The sequence below is a fragment of the Pinus tabuliformis genome, chromosome 2_2, assembly GCF_031772625.1.
Source record: "Pinus tabuliformis cultivar Carrire ecotype Pingquan chromosome 2_2, CPIR1, whole genome shotgun sequence".
NCBI lineage: Eukaryota > Viridiplantae > Streptophyta > Pinopsida > Pinales > Pinaceae > Pinus > Pinus tabuliformis.
Genome location: NC_142300.1, coordinates 1215026006 through 1215046280, shown reverse-complemented (window position 1 = coordinate 1215046280; position 20275 = coordinate 1215026006).

Sequence of the window (20275 nt, the reverse complement as noted above, 5' to 3'; positions counted from 1 at the left end):
ATAATAATAATTGAAGTTGAACTAGATATTTGGAACATAAGAATGATCAAACATTAGATGAAAAGTGGAGTATATTTATAGATCACCAAGATTTTGGTAACACCATACATTTGATGAAAGCGAAATTTTTGAAGGTCTTATTGTTCGAGATCTCCTACTTGCCTTGTGCTTAATATTTAGTATTCCTCATCATATGCAATATAATTGTTACATGAGTTGTTTGATTGTTAGTTTGATTTGTGCTTGTTAGAGTTTATGTGAGAAATGTATTGTTTCAATGCATTAGAGTTCCAATGAATTATTGTAAAAAATCTTTTTTTATAGTAAGTTTGAGTTATAACCATATAGGTGTTATTATCATTCTAGTTGTATGTGGTTGTTATAGTTATCTGTTGTACCAATCTCATTACTATAAATATAAGATTCTATCTTGTGTTAAAATGGACAAGGTCCAATAAATCTCTCCTTGAGAGAGTTTGGTTTATTTATTGTATTTTCAAGTGTTTTCTATTTTGGTATCAGAGCTAGTAGCTCTAGATGTAACTCCTTCACGGAAGGGCCCATAAATGTGTGAGAGATGAGAGAATAATTCGGTATAGATTAGATTAATTTAGGTGTATGCAAATTTTCTGTTACGCGCCTATGTAGTGGTTTGCTGAATTTTGAGAAGCATCCATACTCCATTAGCTATCATTCGCAACTATGTGTATGGATGAGCAATTGTGTGGAATTTGTGTCATACAATGTGGGGTTGCTACAATCCAATGATGGTGATTTGAACAATGCAAGACATGCAAGACTTTGTGACATCAATCTCTCAATGGTGGACAAGTAATATTATTTTTGTTTTCACTAGTGAAAACAAAGCATTGGGTATGGAATTGTTCATCAATTAGTAAATGAAGATATAACAATGATATTGACAACAACCTGTACAAGCATTTGGCCTTGTTTTATATTAAAATATTTTTTTTAGTAAATGGAACAAATAAATAACGACGAATAGGGATGAAGGTCATGTTGTAAGATTGACTCTTGGTACATTTAGTATCTAGATTGCTTTCCTAAATAACTAGTAAGTACAATGATGGTTCATGTAGCTTGGTATATGGAAGTACGTCAATAGAATGGCTAGTAGTTTAGTCATTACAAACATGAAATTGATTTAATAGTTTGAAGCAACTATATCTTCAAGGGATCAAGTGGAAGTATAGCTCAGTATGGATGGTTGTGATGTAGCACTCAAGCAACGAGATTTCAAAAGTGGGTTAAGATGCTGTTGAAGACTTTACTAAGTAGAGATCATAGATCAAGACAAGTACTCATTAAGGGAGGCTGTTAGAGTTATTAACTCCTACTTTTCTTGTGTATAATATTTAATATTCCTCATCATATGTATTGTAACTGTTACTCAAGCTATTTGATTTTTAGTTTGCATTGTGATTGTTAGAGTTAATGGGAGAAATGTATTGTTCCAATGCATTAGAGTTCAAATGCATTCTGATAAATAATGTTGCTTTTGAATAAGTATGAGTTGTAACTACATAGGTGTTATTACCATTCCACTTATAATTGGTTGTTATAATTATATGTTGCACCTATCTCATTATTATAAATATGAAATTATATCATACGTTGAAATAAACAAGTGCTACATAGTAGCTAGTCTTTGCCGCATAGTTTAAATATAGCTAAAATTATGTGTGTACCTTATGTAATAATATGATGATAAATATGGTTAAAATATTAATACAAATAAATAAGTAAATATTAATAAAATATTTAATTTCAAAATAAATTGATTGTTTATATCTCAAAGAATTGAATCCATATTTTAATTTATTGTACTTTTTAATTGGCCATTTTTCATGGTTGTTATATGAAATAATAGACGGAGAGGGTTATCAAATCAAGCAACCAAAATGGTCAGTAAAATTGTCCATAGTGAAGATATTGCTAATGATGTATATCATAGTTTCTTAATTTGGTAGTGTATATATGACTCTATGACACTTTTTCAAGGAGTAAGTTAATGGAAAGATAAATATTTTTCTTTATTATAAATATATATTTCCAAGAAAATATTTTATTTTTATTTTTTAAAATTTTAATGATTTATAACACTTGAAAAATAAAATAAGTAATTGTGCAGAGTCAATCTCTTTAGTACTCAAAACCTTCTCTAAATTTAATAACAATGTCACCAAAAACTATAATTGTATCTAATTATAAGAACTTTGATCATAACGTTTTATGGTTTTGAATTTTTAACTTATTTTACAATTTGAACTTTGATCATAAAGTTTTATGGTTTTGAACTTTTAACTTATTTTAAAATAATGAAATTGTAAAATAGATAAAAAAACTTATAGTCCCAATTCATTTAAAAAGTATATTAATATCTAAACCATTTTAATAATAAAAAAATTCTATAATTCATTTAAAAATTATATTTATATCTAAACTATTTAAGTAATAAAAATTCTATAATTTTAAATAAAATAAAAATGGTAAAAAAAATTAAAAAAATTGGTTGCTTATTGATTTATATTAAAATTAAATTATTGATTTATATTAAATTTAAATTATTGTTATAAAAATTAATTAACCTTAAACCTTGTAAAATAATTATTACTTTTAATAATTTAATTATTATTTATAATATATAATCATTCATAAAAATTAAAGATCACATCAATTTTTAATTATACACGAAAATTTAACTAAATTAAACTTAAAATATTAAATCCATGTAAATTATTGAAATAAATATATTATTCTAATATATCTTAACATGCAATAGATACCCAAAGCCTGATTATTTTACCACCTACTCAATATAATATGTCTACGTGGGACTCACATTAAGAGGAAAACGAAGAATACATGCATTGCTTTAACTCTTTAACTCATTACCATTGTCAACCTTGTAGCTTTATATTGCAGTCACTTGTTAAATGTAAAGGTCGCTTCTTAAATGTAAGCCCTGACGGGCAAGGACGGACACCAAAGGTCACGGTAGAGTTGGGCATGGAATTCAATTAAGAAATAATGTCCAATACTTATATCAATGCCTAGTATAAATGCCTTGAATGTATGCTGACACTTTTTAATCAATGCCTTGAATGTAGCAATTAGCAATAAGATGTTTAATTTAACCATCAATAAAATTATAGATAAATAAATTAAATTATTTTTAAAAAAATAATAAATGTTAATTTTCAATGTTTAACTATATTGTGATGAATTATAATATAAATTCTTTAACTTTAACTAAGTCACTCTACATATGAACAATTATGGCACAACTATATTTGCTTGTTTGTGAGTTAGATGCTCAAAGCTCTTAAATAATCACCCTTATTGAAGTCATAACTGATTAAAGGCTTGTACTAAAGGCCTTTTCATAAATTTTGTGGACAATTGTATGACTTATACTAGAGTGCAGTTTGCTCGTATAGGCAGGAGGTCGTCAAAGAGCGTGTTTTGCATTGGACTTGTTTGAAGGTTCGTGTACAGGTTTGTGTAAGAGTTCGTGTAGCACAATCACCAGTTTGTAACTCTACAAGCTTCATTCTCTGTCGGAGGAAGCCTTTGCGACCAACACAGTCAAAATTGGTATCAGAGCCAGTAACGTCTGGTTCATCGGGTATTACTATAAACTCTTCTTTATCTAAAATGGAAGCTGGAAGAAGATCTGTTTCTTTTCGAGAAGTTCGAGACCAAGAACAAAGTTCCAGTAATATAGATATTGCAAATCTCTTTGATAAAGCTTCATCTTCTGTAATAAATTCTGCCGAAATAGAAATAGTCGAAAACCAGCTTGCTTCATGCTGGAAACTCCCGTCAATTAGTCCATCAGATGTGTATGCTGACCTTTCTTTGTTTCATCTCAAAGTTGTTACTTGTATCTTCGTAAAATAATGTGTTAGTCAAGTCCAAGGGAACACGAAACTATACAGACTATTCCTCTATTAGATCCCAAATAATTACAAGAAGAAGCTAAGAAGCATAATACTTCCTATCTACATCTTGGTTGCATCTGGGTGGGAATTTATGATTTAACCCACAGAGGGTTGAACACTTTTGTCTTAGCTACTATTCGAGACTTGACTCATAACAAATATACTGATTCTATTCTTGGAGGGATTGTTGCACCTTTGTCAAACGGACCTGTCTGGTTTGATTGCTATCCTAATTTCTCTATCTATGTGTATGATGAACACATCAAAGACATACTTCAGTTGCAAATAAATACTTTTGGCTTTGATATGCGGAGAAAAAGAACAAATATTTCCATCCACACTAGAGGTTGTTTCCTCCATACTAACACCCTCTATCCTGCAGTCTTGCATTCTCCCAGCCAAGAGTCAAAATCAAGTGTGGTCGTTCTCACAGATGCTCATAATCAGAAGATTGAACACCAAACAATAAAATGGGAAGAGCTAAGTTTTCCTGAGAGTTGGGTGATAGATATTCCTAGAACACCTAAAATTCAGAACATTACTTCTGCACAAATAAGAGAAGATTCTGCCTCTGCAGTCCTGTCTTTCCCCCGCAGATCTACTATTCCTAGAAGACAGATAGAACAGGCAGTAACAAATTACAAAAGATCTAAACCCATTCCCGTTGAAGCATCTACCACATCATCTTCCATATGTACAAACTGTCTCCATATTGAATATTTGAACTCGCTCAAGTTTTAAATTTTTCTGAACTAGAAGTTAAATGCCCTGCTTGCCAATCTCTAGTCAATCTACAAAGCCTTGTACATTTAACCATCCATAAAAATCATAACCCAAGAACTAGAGAAGATCCTTCTGCTCTGTTAAACAACTCTTGTCCAAATCCTAAATGCAATGACATCTCATTCCCTCATGATGAAGTTCTTGTCATCCATGACCTCCCGTGTTATGAAACCAGCTCACAAAAAGATAGAAAAGAGAGATCCACGCCTTAGAATTCAGCCTCTTCGAGGGGGCAACCTCCTTTACATTACATAAATGAACAATTCTTGGATGATACAAATGAAAATACCTCCTTTCTATATATAGGAGTCTAAGTGGTCCCAATACAATCAAAGCCTACATAACAATAATATTGTAGGGCACAACAGTAACAATGGTGGGCTTCTATGTGGCATAATAGTAACAATATGGGCACTACATGGGTACATCAATATAATAAGTGGGTTATAATAATAACAATAAGGGGTTACACTAGTAGTATAGGGGCCTAACATGCCCCTCTCCTTCAAAAAGCGTTGTCCTCAACGCTTGAGTATTTCTTGATGCTTCTATATAAAATTCTTGTCCTCCCATGTGGAATATTCAGCGGGTAAGTTCTTCCACTTGATGAGATACTCTGAAATTGATCGATTTCGTAGCTGTCGGGTTCTTGTTTCTATGACTGCTCCAGGTTCCAATATGATTTTTCCTTCCTCTTCAATTTCTGGCAATATTGCTTGAATTGGGATCTTTTGCAACTTTTGAATAAGTCGCCATACTTCTTCGTTCTTCTTCCATTCATCCGTTGCTTCGTTTATCCAATTTGGTTGGATAATATAAATAGCACAAAACAATGCTTCCACATCCTCATCCTTGAAGCGTCTTCCCATTCGGTAAGGTCGCCATTTTTTAAGTGCATGTAGTATTGCCAACATTTCCTTCTCATAAATAGCTTGCTTGAGATGTAGCAGTAAAAATACCCAATCACTCACATCAAAACATTTTTCACTACGATGTTGATCTACCTGTTGTTTCATTTGATTTTGCACCGAAGTGGCGTTATCCTTTAAAAGTTGGAGAACTTGCTGTTGATGCTCGATATGATCTTTCTCTACTTGAACCTTTTTCTTCTTGATATGTCCTTCTATCTTTTGAGGAGTGGTAATTTCTTCCAGTCCTTTACAAGATATGGTCGGATTCATTTCTTGATGCTCGATGTGATCTTTCACTTCTTGAACATTTTTCTTCTTGATGTGTCCTTCTATCTTGATAGTTTGAGGAGTGGTAATTTCATCCATTGAATTACAAGATATGGTTGGATTCATTTCTTCTTTCTCGATGTGATCTTTCACTTCTTGCACCTTTTTCTTCTTGATATGTCCTTCTATCTTGAGAGTTTGAGGAGTGGTAATTCTTGCCAAGGCTTTACAAGATATGGTCTGATTCATTTCTTCTTTCTCTGGGGTGGTGTCCTGACGTATATCCTCTTCTTTTGATGTTTCTTGATCCTTTTCTTCCTCCTCTTCATATTCTATGTAAAATAATTTCTTCTCAGCACACCTATGACCTTTAGTGCATTTCCTATCACAATTGTAACAAAGTCCTTTTTCTCTTTTTTCTTCCAATTGTTGTGGTGTAACCCTTGTAGGTTGTGGAAGGCTGGGAGAAACAACACTTCCATCTTTATAGTTGTGAGGGGTATGCTTCCTGGTTTCCATAATTTTGCTTTCCATTATGTCACAAAGCCCTTTTACTCTTTCCAATTGTTGTGTTGTTGCTCTAAAGAAGGTGTTGCTCTTTATATCCTCATAATGTGCTATCATTTCCTCCGTGAAAATTGACCACGTAACAAGTTTTTTACGAGAACAAAGCCCTTTGTACCATAAAAATTGATCTGGTTCTAAATATGAAGATGCAATACATACCTTTTGTAACAGTTGTACACCATGTATATCAAAATATTGCTCCATCTGAAGTATCCAATTTACCGGATCCTTGCCATCAAACTTCCTCATCTTGCTTTTTCTTGATTTTAGGAGCTCTACCTTGAAACGACTGTAACTCTGTACTTTCAGATCTTTAAGTTCTGAACTTGTGACCTGTAGTAGCCCTCTATGTCCTCTTTCCAATGCCACAAGTCTGATCCAAATTGGATTCTCCAAGAAAACGTTATGCACAATCTCCCGCAGTGACCTTATTATAGACTGGTTCAGTAGAGCGAACTTGTATGAAGTGCCACGTGTCACTGTTTCAACCTTTGACTCTGAAAAATATATAAACCGAAACTACAGTCCGTTCTCTTTCTGTACCTTCTTACGAAATTTCAATCCGATGCTCAGAAAGAAAGTTATGACGATTTTCCCCAGGTCACCTGTTTTGAGTGTAATTCAGGAGTCTGCAAAAAGACCAACGTCCACAGATCATATCTCCGAAAATATCGCGCGAAAAGATCTGAAATTTGGACCCAAGGTTCAACGCCAATTCTTCTCAAATGGGTTTTTTTTGCGACTTCTGAAACGTCACAGAAAAAAAAAGTTATAGCGAAAATGCCACGATGACCTGTTTGGAGCAGCGAAACCCTAGAATCCAAAGCTCTGATACCAAATGTTATGAAACCAGCTCACAAAAAGATAGAAAAGAGAGATCCACGCCTTAGAATTCAGCCTCTTCGAGGGGGCAACCTCCTTTACATTACATAAATGAACAATTCTTGGATGATACAAATGAAAATACCTCCTTTCTATATATAGGAGTCTAAGTGGTCCCAATACAATCAAAGCCTACATAACAATAATATTGTAGGGCACAACAGTAACAATGGTGGGCTTCTATGTGGCATAATAGTAACAATATGGGCACTACATGGGTACATCAATATAATAAGTGGGTTATACTAATAACAATAAGGGGTTACACTAGTAGTATAGGGGCCTAACATCCCGTCCTTATAAAATGAAGATCCAAGACTCACTGAGATGTTTAGTAAAATGTGACCTGTTGGTATGCAAAGTATGGGTTTGGTTATCTTGAACAGATGGATTCACTTATCCCTTCTTGTCGATTTAAAAATTTCCTCCCAGATGACTGTAAAAATCCATCCAAACCTGAAATGTACAAATTCTTTTCTCTCATGGAAGGATGTCCAAAACACAAGATTAATGCAACCTGGATGAAAAACATGCTAAATTGGGATCTATTTTCACATCCAGATTCCAATGACTTTAATTTAACAACATCCATGGAAGAAAAACAAAATCTTTCATTGGCATGGAAAGAATATATGAATCTTACAAACTCTTGGATTTCTTTCTATGAATGGAAGAAACAATAGACCAATACAAAAATACAAATGCTTTCTGGAGAAAGCTCCACAAAGCACCAATGGACAGCTTCAAATGGTTCAAAGATCGAATCCCCATTGATCTTTCCACCATATAAAAGCATTGTGTTGGGAGAAAAGGAAAATATTGCCAAAGCCACCCCTTTAGTTTTGAAAGATGACTCTGTCTCAGGCACAGATGGAAGAATCCAAAAAGTCAGTGAGCAGTTAAATTGGACAAATACTGCTCTCAAATGTCTCTCTGTACATTCCTCAACTCATTTTGCACAAAAAGAGCAAATTGAGTCTCTGCAAGTCTTTGTGAATACTGTGAATAAAAATTTGAATGAATTTCAATTCTCCGTTTCCACTCTTGAAGGTTTTGTCTGAGAAAGAACTAGAGCCACAACATCTTTGTTTGATCAACTCAGAGGCTAGTATGATGATATTGAAAAATGAGTCAGTCTAAGTCTAGATTAGACTCATGAAAAAATTAAAGAGTTGATTTCCAAATTTGAAAGATTATCCATTTCTTCCAAAGATAAATATATTCCCTCATCTATGCTTTTTCTGACATCCTATCTTTGTACAAACATAATCTATTGATCGATTTCCTAACTTGTTTCCCAAAGAGACTCCTAACAAACCTGAAGCATCCCATGGATCTCATCTTTTACCAGTTTACGAACCCCTGCCAAGCTAGTTTACCAGATATCCTGCCCCTGATCTTAGTGGCAAAGGATGCATGCCTAAATTCCAGACATTCCAACCCGACTCCCACAGAGAATGGAATATTGACAATCTCAGTTCTGGCCAAATCAGACAGATGATTGACCAAATGTTTACTGAATACAAACTAATGTGCATGAAGGGAAAAACTGAAATAGAAGCCTGTAAAACATTGATCCAATGCTTTACTGGCACTCTTCAACAGTGGTGGGAAGTAGAGTCTTCTCCTGCAACTTTAGAAAAAATGGTAGAAGAATTTGTAAAAGATGAGGTAGGAGATATTGTATTTCATGAAGATGGAAGTGCTCAGAGCAACATGATTGGTGCTCTCACATCAATGATTCTTGAACATTGGTGTGGTTCTGAAGTTGAGATATCAGATAAACATTCCCAGATTCTTATGAATCTAAAGTGCAAAAAAATGTCTCAGTATGAAGATTTCCATAGAGATTGGGTGCAACAGATTTACGAAGTCAAGGACAGTAAGAATCTCTTATGGAAACATGTATACCTTGTTGCTTTTCCTTCCAAATTTGTTGATTATTTAAGAATTCAAGAAGTTTTCTCGTAACCATATGAATCCTATACATGGGGTGAAATCTATTGTATTATAACCAAGGCCTTAGTTGACCTATGTACAAATTTAAAAATGAATAAGTCCATCCAAAAACTGTCTAAGCTTCCTGACAGCAAATCAATTTGCAACAAATATGGCTTAAATCTAGATGATCCTATTGTACATAGAAAAAGGACAAAGAAGGCCATAAAGAAAAATTCTAAACAAAGGATCAGTCATTCTCATCAGCCCAGATGATATTCAGGCCAGAACAACAATTATAGAAAAAACACAGCCAAAGGATATTACAAAAGAGTTCCCCAAACTCATTATTACAGTCCTCAAGATATTCATCTTAGGACACATAAGCATGAAGCATGGAACAAGCTTACTTGTTGGCTTTGTGGCCAACAAGGCCATACTTCAAATAGATGTCCTGTTGGAGAAGAATCCAAATTGCAGAAAGGGAAAAGATCCCAAGAAAAATCACAAAAGTTCTAACAAGAAAAAAGAAAGAATGGAGAAAGAAGACATTGGTACATCTTCAATGCTTCAAATGTGGATCCAAACTACACAAAACAGACCACTGTCCTAATTTTCATATTAAAGAAGAAGTACACATATTAGGACAAAACTGTTGTGATTCTACTAAAACCTCCAGTTTTAGTAATTCTGACTCTAAATTATCTAATCAAGATAACATGTTCTTTGTTGAAGATTGTAATTGTACAGATTCTGATGATTGTCACTGCACCCTCACAGATATTGATACTGAAGAAAGTTCTGACAAAGAACAGTCACCACCAAAGCCACCAGAAAAAATTAAAATATGTATGGCTCATCTCAATGATGATGAAGAAGCCAAAGTCTTGGCAGGAATAAAGATGTTTCCCAAAGGAGAGATGAAAGAAAAGCTAATGGAAACTTTTCTACAAACGATGCTCAAAAACCAAGGATCTGCAGCCACTTCCTCAAGTAAAAATTCAAATCCAAAAGCCCTTTTTTTCGATGCTTCCTTTGAGAAAAATACTAAATCCTTTCAAAGAAGCCACCAGGTAGATAAGAAAAGAACACTTACTCTCCCAGAAGTTAGCCAAGAAATCCAAAGTCTGAAAAAAGAAATAGTTGAGCTCAAAACCCATGTCTCAAAATTAGAAAAAGGAAAGACTCTTGAAGAAGAAACAACCCATTTCTTCTCTAAACCAAATCCAAATATAGAAATCTATGAGACCAAGCCCGCAGATTTTAGAGGTTTGGGCAATATGAAGATTATGGCTGTGCAACATCAACAATTTCATGTTATGCTCCAAATCAGAGTACAAAATGAAGTTTTTTATTTAAAGACTTTATTAGATACTAATGCAGACATCAAGGGTTTAATTTTTAATATGAAGTCCCTAAAGCCACAATATGTTTTGATACATATTGCATAAATGTAAATTTTGTAGTAGGTAACATTCCTATTGACTGCATCTTAGGAAATCCCTTTTTGGCAGCCGTAGAGCCACATGGCTCTGCAAGACTTGAAGATGGTAGATCAGGATACTTCATCTCTGTACCAAACAATAATGGTTACCTACATACCATCACACTCCCATTTGTGTCAATGCCTCAAATTTCCACTATGATTCAGGCAATGTAAGAATTACATAAATCCCAAGAAAGACTAGTAGAATTGAAGGATTTAAAATCTTGCCTCCAGATTGATGACCAACTCAAACAACCTAGTGTGCAAAAAAGAATTGCAGAACTCAGAAAATTCCTAGAAGATGAATGTTGTGCAGAAGAGCCCAATGCCTTTTGGCACAGAAAGAAATACTTTTTTGATCTACCATATAAAATAGAGTATACCGGTAGGCCATGAAAAAGCCAAGAAATTCCTATGAATGAAGCCTACCAAAATCTTTGTCAGAAGGAGATCCAGGATTTATTAGACAAAAAATTGATCCGCGAATCCAGCAGCCCCTGGAACTGCTATGGATTCTATGTCAATAAACATTCTGAACAAATCAGAGGAGTACCTTGCCTGGTAATCAATTATAAACCACTCAACAATGTCTTGGCTGATGATACCTACCCAATCCCACACAAAGGAAATCTAATTACCCGAATTGCAGGTGCCAAGATATTCTCCAAGTTTGATATGAAATCTGGATTTTGGCAGGTATCTATCAAAGAAGAAGATCAGTTCAAAACTGCTTTCAGTGTGCCATCAGGACATTATGAATGGAATGTTATGCCTTTTGGGCTAAAGCATGCTCCCTCAAAATTCCAAAAGGTGATGGACCAGGTTTTTAAGCCATATTTTGACTGGCTTATTGTATATATAGATGATATATTAGTATTTTCTAAATCTGTCGATGAACATTTTAAGCACTTGTACAGATTTAAACAAATTGTTAAAAATAGTGGATTGGTTGTAAGTAAGAAGAAAGTAGAGATCTTCCAAACAAAAATCAAGTTCTTGGGTCATATTATTGAAAATGGACAGATCACTCTGCAACAACATGTTGTTGCATTTGTTGACAGATTTCCTGATGAAATCAAAGATAAAACCCAGTTGCAGAGATTTCTAGGCTGCATGAATTATGTCTGCAACTTCTATAGAAACTGCACCCAAGATAGAAGAATCTTGAATCAACATTTGAAAAAGAATCCCAGTCCATGGACTAAAGTTCATACAATTGCAGTCAAGAAAATAAAAGAAAAATTTCGAGTCCTACCCATTTTATATGTATCTGATGAAAATCTGTTTAAAATTGTTGAATTTGATGCTAGTGAGCTTGGTTGGGGAGGAATTCTTAAACAAGACAAGGATGGTGATGAGAAAATTATACAATTTGCTTCAGGAGTTTGGAACCCTGCCGAACAAAATTATTCTACAATTGAGAAAGAAGTCAAAGAAGCCTAGAATTGCATTGACAAATTTGATATCCATCTGATAAATAAAATATTTCTTTTAAGAACATATGCCTCTGCCATGAAAAGGATCCTAACAAAGGATATTAAGAAACTAGGAGAAGCCAAGTTTGCAAGATGGCAAGCCCTGTTCTCCAATTTCGATTTTGATATCGAACACATTAAGGGTGTCACAAATTGCATTCCAGATTTTCTTAGCAGAGAAAATCTCCAAGGGTCGACACACCTCATGCTTATTGTCACTGAATGGGATGTCCAGCGCAACCAGGAAATCTACAGAGAAATCCCAGATTCTACCCGATGGAAAGATTATACAGACAATTGGAGACCAACTTGGAAACTCCGAAACACACAAGTGTTAAATGCAAACCTCCAACCACATGGAGATCTCCAACATCTGGTTCTAGAAAGAAAAATATATCCAAAATCAAGCCGATGGATTCCTGACATGGTATATAGCCATTCCAAAAAATTAGCAGAAGAAGCACAAGAGGCATTAAACCTTCATTTTAAAGATTTAATTGAAGTTTGGCAGGAAGAAAACAATCGATTCAATATTTATCACAAATATTTTGTGATCAATTGAGCAAGAGATCCATCTTTTAAACTAAAATTGCTATGGCCACATCATGACCCAGCCTTGGTTTTTCCTGGTACTATCTACAATTTTTCTGCATATAAAAATTTATGGTGGAATCTCCTTTGCAGAGATAAACTAGGTTGTACATACTACACACTGATGAAATTTGGGTCACTATTCCTCACTCAACTTCATCATCAACCGCAATGGCTCACTGAATGGTGGGGAATGTTTGGACTCAACAACTCTGCCATGGACCCACTCTATTTTGAATCTGCTCGTCAGTTGGAATGTGAAAAATGTGAAGGTAGAGAATGCTTCCATTTTCCCTGTATAGTTGTCTTGGATCTCAGTAAATACTCTGACAATGAGATCCTCCTAGATTTTATGTCCAAACACCACCAGTGGGCTATCATGACTAAAGTTAAGCATCAAATTATTTTGGGAAAGCCCATGATAGTCTGTAGGATTTTTACAAAGGCATGGGACACTAATCTATATCGCAAAATAAGATTCCCTGGCTCCACCCTATTGGGAGCTTCATAATTGTACTCATTATTCATTCCTCGTGGACCTTGCACGATAAAGGTATCCACTATGTAATGTAATGTCTAGTCACATGACTATGACTATGACCGGTTTCGTGGGATTCCGACAAGATCTCCACATTGTAAATAGTTTGATACACTAGGATCTTAGGGGATGGATCCGGAAGATTGTGATGAGACTCGGAGCACTTCTCCGACTTTTGGTGAGATTTGACTCACATCTCATCTGATCCTACGGAAGGATTATGAGCTATCTTCTGAAGATGCTTTTTGTCTCCTCTCAATTACTATAAATAAGGAGAAGAGCAAGCCTTAGAGGCATGGGGTCTTGAAGTCGAGAATTGCTCCCTACTCTGCATCTGCACTTCTTAAGCGATCTTCTTGCAACACAGAAATGTTCTCATAGATTGTCATAAGTCTGAGAAGCCTGCGCATCAGGATGAACAATCCTGGTGAGAACCTAAAGTGGCCAAAATTTTAGGATTAAGTCTTGTTTTGTGTTGAAGATCTCTGATTCTCGGACAGAGTCTGAAAAAGGCTAGGTAGCCTTCAGTTTCTATACTCAATTTTGAGTTAGAATATCTGATAAATGCCTTAGAAGTCCATCTTTGGAAAGATTGGAGACTTTATGTATATCTATCACCAGCTATTCTGAATTCAATAAAGAAGAAGTTTATTGTTGATCAATGCATGTCTAGTACCTACATAATTTTTGAGTTATAAATCTTATGACTATTGCAAAGTTCATCTGAGATTCACCGGAGGTTCACTTAGAGTCTTGGAGTGCAGTTTGCTCGTATAGGCAGGAGGCTGTCAAAGAGTGTGTTTTGCATTGGACTTGTCTAAAGGTTCATGTACAGGTTTGTGTAAGAGTTCGTGTAGCACATTCACCAGTTTGTAACTCTGCAAGCTTCATTCTTTGTCGGAGGAAGCCTCTACGATCAACGCGGTCAAAATTGGCTGCACAATTGTATGAATTCTATTAAAGGTCCTTTCATAAATTTTGTAGACAGTTGTATAGTTGGTATTAAAGTCCTTTTCATAAATTTTGGACAATTATATGGCTTTTTCTAAGAGTGAATAATTGTATGGTTACTTCTTAAAAATATTTTATATACAATGACATAATGTTATTTACAATATTAAGATTTTTATATGTTGTTTATTATGCTCTTTTCACCTTTAATAGATAGTTGGATTTGTTGGGAATTTTAAAGGTATTCAATGTTAGTTATAAATTCAAGGTTAATTATAAAGCTTTGTTTTAATAATAATCATAATTATGAAATTAATAAGTTTGATATGTTTTTTTTTTCTCGCTAAAAAACTAATCTATTATATACAGTAATAGGAAAAACATTACAATCATGGAGTTTCATCCCCAGAAGCCAGATTCTGGCACTCTGGACTGTGAGAGATCAAAAGAGCCACCTTCGCAGAGGTGCCGTGACTAACCAAAACATCCCACTCAGGGGTTCCTTGTTCTTCAAAAAAGAGCAGCCATAACGAACTAGAAAGCCCACGCAGGGGCAGCAGATTACCAACAACATTTTCCCACGCAGGGGCTTCAAAAAACATGACACAAACAAGAATTAAGACCTGATAACACAAACCGACAGCCAGAGCAGAACCTGAGTAATGCTAGAGAGGGAAATGCTGCAGAGAAGACCAGCTACTCCTCCGGCTCGGGAACCACCCAAATTTTCCAATTTCCTCCGCAGAAGAGAAGGGGTCCATATTGATGTCATCCTTCTTCGACAAGGATGCCTCCCGTGGCTGGGGATGGCTGGGAGCCTGTTCTGCTTCCTTCCCAGGCATGGCCTGGGCAAATTCTGACCTTTCGCCCTGTTGCATCCCTTTGCCTCGGAGCTCTTCGCTGTCGGTTTGTGCTTCCTCCACAAAAAGCACCGAAACATGGGCATTGATGCGGGGTCTGTCCATCGAGCTGCTGAAGGTAAAGATAGTTGAACCAAAGGCTGGCGAAGGGACTGAGTCAGGGTCTGGACTGCTAGAGTCCATGAATTGCCTGGCTTGGATAGGATTGGCTGCAGTAAGGCGATGGCAACGGCAGCGACAGCACTGGGCGTGAGTATCTTCAACAGGAGGCCGAGAGGACCCTCCGCGTGCAGAGCCTCGACGGCTGAGCATTCGCTGTCGAGGCCTGACCATTTTTGCCGGAGCGCCGAGGGAAAAGAGCGGAGCTGGGTGGGGAGGCGGAAATGACAAAGAGGTAAGCGGGCGGCAAGAATTGACACAGAGGCTGAATTGCCACAGAGGCCCTTCCACAATAAGATTGCATACAGTAAACAATGGGACGGCAGATGATGTCTCCCGGGGAGCCGAAGACCAGACGAAGAACTGAACGATGAATGCCGAACGCCGAGCATGAAGCAGCTTAAGCTGAGCCTCTCCATCACCTTTTCTAACCACTGCTTCCTCACCTCGATCCTCGAACGCCATAACTGCTCGTTGCAGTCGAGCCAGCGGCTTGAATATAACAATGAATGCATACCTGCGATGAGCCTAACCATAAATCCCTTGGCGGTGAACGGGCATTGAATGCCATCCTTACACCTGAGGCAGCACATGTCTACCATGTGGCTCCTCGTGGCTAGCTGTCGAGTCACCCGCATCCGGGGAATAAGTTTGATATGTTATTGGGTTTTTATTTTGTCTTTAAATTATTATTATTTTTTTATGTGGTTTACGGATCTCATAGATCAGTGACCGTTGCATTTATGAAATATTTGTACCAAGTAGATCCGTACAAAGGGGTCACGTCCTGCTAGCTCAACCACATAGCATGACCTCGAGAGTGTCGAGATAATTGAAATCGTGAACTTTCAATAGCAAATGTGTTTTAATGACAAAGGCTTGACCAATTGAACTAACCCTCAGGGCTTATGTCATTAAATTATTGTTACTATTATTTTTATTATAATTAAAAAAAATAATCCTTTTATTTATCATTAATTTTTTATTTTAAATAGGTAAAGTATTTTTATTTTATTTATGTTTGATATAAATATTTTTTCCCAAGGAAAATTGTAATTTTCATTAAAAAAATGTGAAAATTACATTTTGTAGATGCAGTTAAGTGCATTAAAAATAGGTTGTTATGAAGGAAACAACCATTCATCAAAAAATTATAAAAATATAGGCTTTAAAAGCCTTTTCCCAGTCAAAGTTTGTATGTTTCACCAGAAAGACATATAAACATAGTCATAACTAAAAATGCCTCCTGTAAACTAGGAGAGAAGATATCATGATAATATAAGTGTGCCATAAGGAGAATAAATAAGAGATATGTGTTCTCAATCATGTACGTGTTCCACCTACAGGCCTATGTTTGATATGGATATTACCATCATCTTCTTCTCATGATAAAAAATATATTCATTCTAATCATATAACATGTTATGACATCTTTACATTTACCATGAGTTGATATTTCTAAACAAAATCCCATAATCTTATATTATTGTTAGGTCATTCATATATAAATTAATATTTTATTTTTATCCTTTTTTTGGAGGTATTTCACTATCCATTTGCTCTAGGTGGATATTGGTGGCCGCCCACCTATTCTACTGGCTCACATCACAATTTTCCTATTTTGGTAGTTTTCTATTTTTGGCAGTTTTTAGGTCCTGAACTTTTGGAGTTGTTCTAAGGCCCTGAATGATTTTTTTTTGGGGAAGTAGGACGAATCAATCTAATACTATCATCAACAAACGAAAAGTGTACTCCTCAGGTAGATATTTCCAATGGGCTATCGTGCACACCAAACAAAGACCATATGCCAAAGTTACGACACCGAGAAGTTTATGTTCCAACATACCCCATCGAGACCCATAAGCCTTTGGTGCTTCATCTCCTAGGGTTAGGATTTTGGATATTTAGGGTTTCTCATTGCTTCTTAATAATAAAAATTCCTCAGAGCCTCATTGTAACACAATTTAGAAGGACGTAGCTATCACATCTCTTCTGAGAGATAAGATACCACCATTCAAGTTAGTTTGCTTTCATTTTGCATGTATACAATTTTAGAATTTTCCATTTATTGATTGAAGCTGAGTTTCACTATATTATCTGTGTTTTGGTTTTAAATCTGTATTTCATTTTGTCCCCTTTATAAATTCATAGTTGTGGTATCAACATGATCTACTTTTTCTCTATTTTTCTACACATGTCCCCAATGAGGTTGGGGTATAAGGAGTTGGAACTCAAACTACTTGAGCCCTTGCAAGATCATCCTCATCGAACCTGATGGCATCCCATGGTGGAAGAAAAGAAAGAAAAGGGACTAGGATATCCTATCAATTTATTGCTCGAAGAAGCCCTCAAGCAACAAAGGAACAAGACAATGGATAATTTTTCCTGAATCCTTCGACATATACCAATAGGTGACACATCTTCATCTAGTATCCACTTCGGATATGCCGTCCCCTTTAAGGTACAAGTGAATTTTGATATTCCTATATTTGAAGGCTAGATAGATGCATGCATTCTAGACAAATGGTTAAATATGTTAGAAGGACAATTTTTGGTCCATAATTTTTCCAATAGAGAAAATATTACTTTTTCACTCCTGAAGGCTGCTCCCCATGTTAAGGACCGGTGTGAAACTTACTGTGATAAAAGGGCCGCGGAGGAATCTAGACAATTTTTTGTTGCACCCACTAGTAACTCTTTAAGGGATGTTATTAAGGAACAATATTACCTTGTTGGAAGATACGAAGACTAGTACGTGGACCACACTAAGGTAGTAAAGGGACCAAGTGGTGCCAAAGTTCATATTTATCTTTTATACATTACACAGGAAGCTGGGCATCAAGTACTTTGAGTGAAATCTGACGCTCATGTATCGTGGTTGTTTGCACAGATACATCCAAATAGAAATGGAGTTCCTGGACATCTCCTCATTGGGCATAACATACTGATATGTTGTCAAAGTTGAGAAAAAATTTAAACAGAAGAAATGAAACTTTAGATCCGTGAATCCTTTACAACAGAAGCACGGCAAGGGCATCCTAAAACCAAAAAAACAAAGGAAAAATTCAAGATATACCACCCTAGGACAACCCATCGAAGATGAAAGCAAATAATGGAAATGGGAAGACAAATAAAGACACAATAAAGTCGTGCGATGTCCATAGGAGCCCCACTTATAACACAAAAGAATTTTGCACAAAGTAGTCACTGGTAGCCGAGCTAAAAACTTTAGAGCCAAACATAATTTTGACTTTGAACTAGACCTAGACAAGGGAAACCGATCATTGATGCAAAACCCAGTGCCACCATTGTCACCAGAAAGGTCTAACAAAGTGAGATTTAAGATCTAGAGGAAGGCAAACGTCTCTTTCACTCACAAATGTGGGTGAATGGTGCTCCAATGTGTTTCATTGTCGATAACAGGAGTCAAAATAACCTCATCTTAGTATACGTTATTAAGCCACTAGGCTTGCTGAAAACACAACCATACACCATTGGGTGGCTCCACCAAGGGCGAGATCTTTGTGTCAACCAGCAATATCGCCTTCCCTACAACATCAAGCCTTTCACATATGAGGTATTGTGTGATGTTGCTCCACTTGAAGTTTGTGATGTTCTATTAGGAAAAACATACTTGTGGAAGTGTCATGTTGTGTATGAGTCCAAACCAAGTATTGTTATAATTACTTTGGGTAGAAAACTATACATGATACTAGAGGTAGCTTTGCCTACTGCCATTTCTTTGATCTTTGCTAAGAAATGCAATAATATCATTTGTAGACTGGGAAATTTGACTTCTTCTTGATGTACTCTCAAAGTAGGAAGAATAAAATGGCCTCATCCATGGCCTCCACATAAGGCTCCACCACGTAGCAGAGGTAAGTGGATAAGGTCATGGAAAAGCATAGATACATCTTCTCTTTACCCACGGGGTTACCTTTGCTCTGTTAGGTCAAGCATTCAATTGATATGAGCCCTGATGCACCTCTACACAATGGGCCAATCTACTGTCGTTTCTTCTAGAAAATGAGGAAATCAAGGGACATATCCAAGAGATGGTATAAAAAGGGCACATACGGCCAAGTTCCTCACCTTGTGGGAGCCCAATTGTACTTGTGCAGAAGAAGGATGGGACTTGGATACATTGTATTGATTACTATGATGTGAACAAAATCATAGTTAGGAATAGGTACCCGATTCCCCAAATTAATGACCTTCTCAACCAACTCAAGGAGGATAAGTACTTAAACAAGATTGATTTGAAGTATAGCTATCACCAAATTCCAATAGAATCAACTGATGCATGGAAGATCACTTTTAAGTCCAAGGAAGGTCTTTTTGAATGGTTGGTCATGCCCTTTGGTTTGAAAAATTATCCAACAATTTTCAAGAGGCTAATGTATGACATATTTCATCCTTTCACCAACTCTTTCATGGTTGTATATCTGGATGATATCGTCATGTTCAACAAGAGTTGGGAAGAGAACTTGCAACATATTCGACAGATCCTTCAATCCCTGTGGTAGCACAAGCTACGTGCTAACTTGGAGAAATGATCCTTCAACATGCACACAGTCTAATATATAGGTTACATTATTGATGAGAAAGTTGTGCATGTGAATATAGCTAAGATCAAATTCATTCGAGATTGGCAGCTCTAACGACTCTAATAGAGCTTCAGAGTTTCTTAGGACTTGCTAATTTCTATCAAGTATTTGTGTTGGGGTTCTCTTATATCGCTTGGCCCTTGAGTCAAGTTACCAAGGAGGAGCAAAAATAAATCAAGGAAAATTTTAGGGGCTAATATTCGCCCATGGGCTAATTTTCTATACTTCTTCCAAAAAAAAGATTTTCTAATTTCCATTTTTTTGTAAAAATGATTCGCCCAAATTTTATAGAATG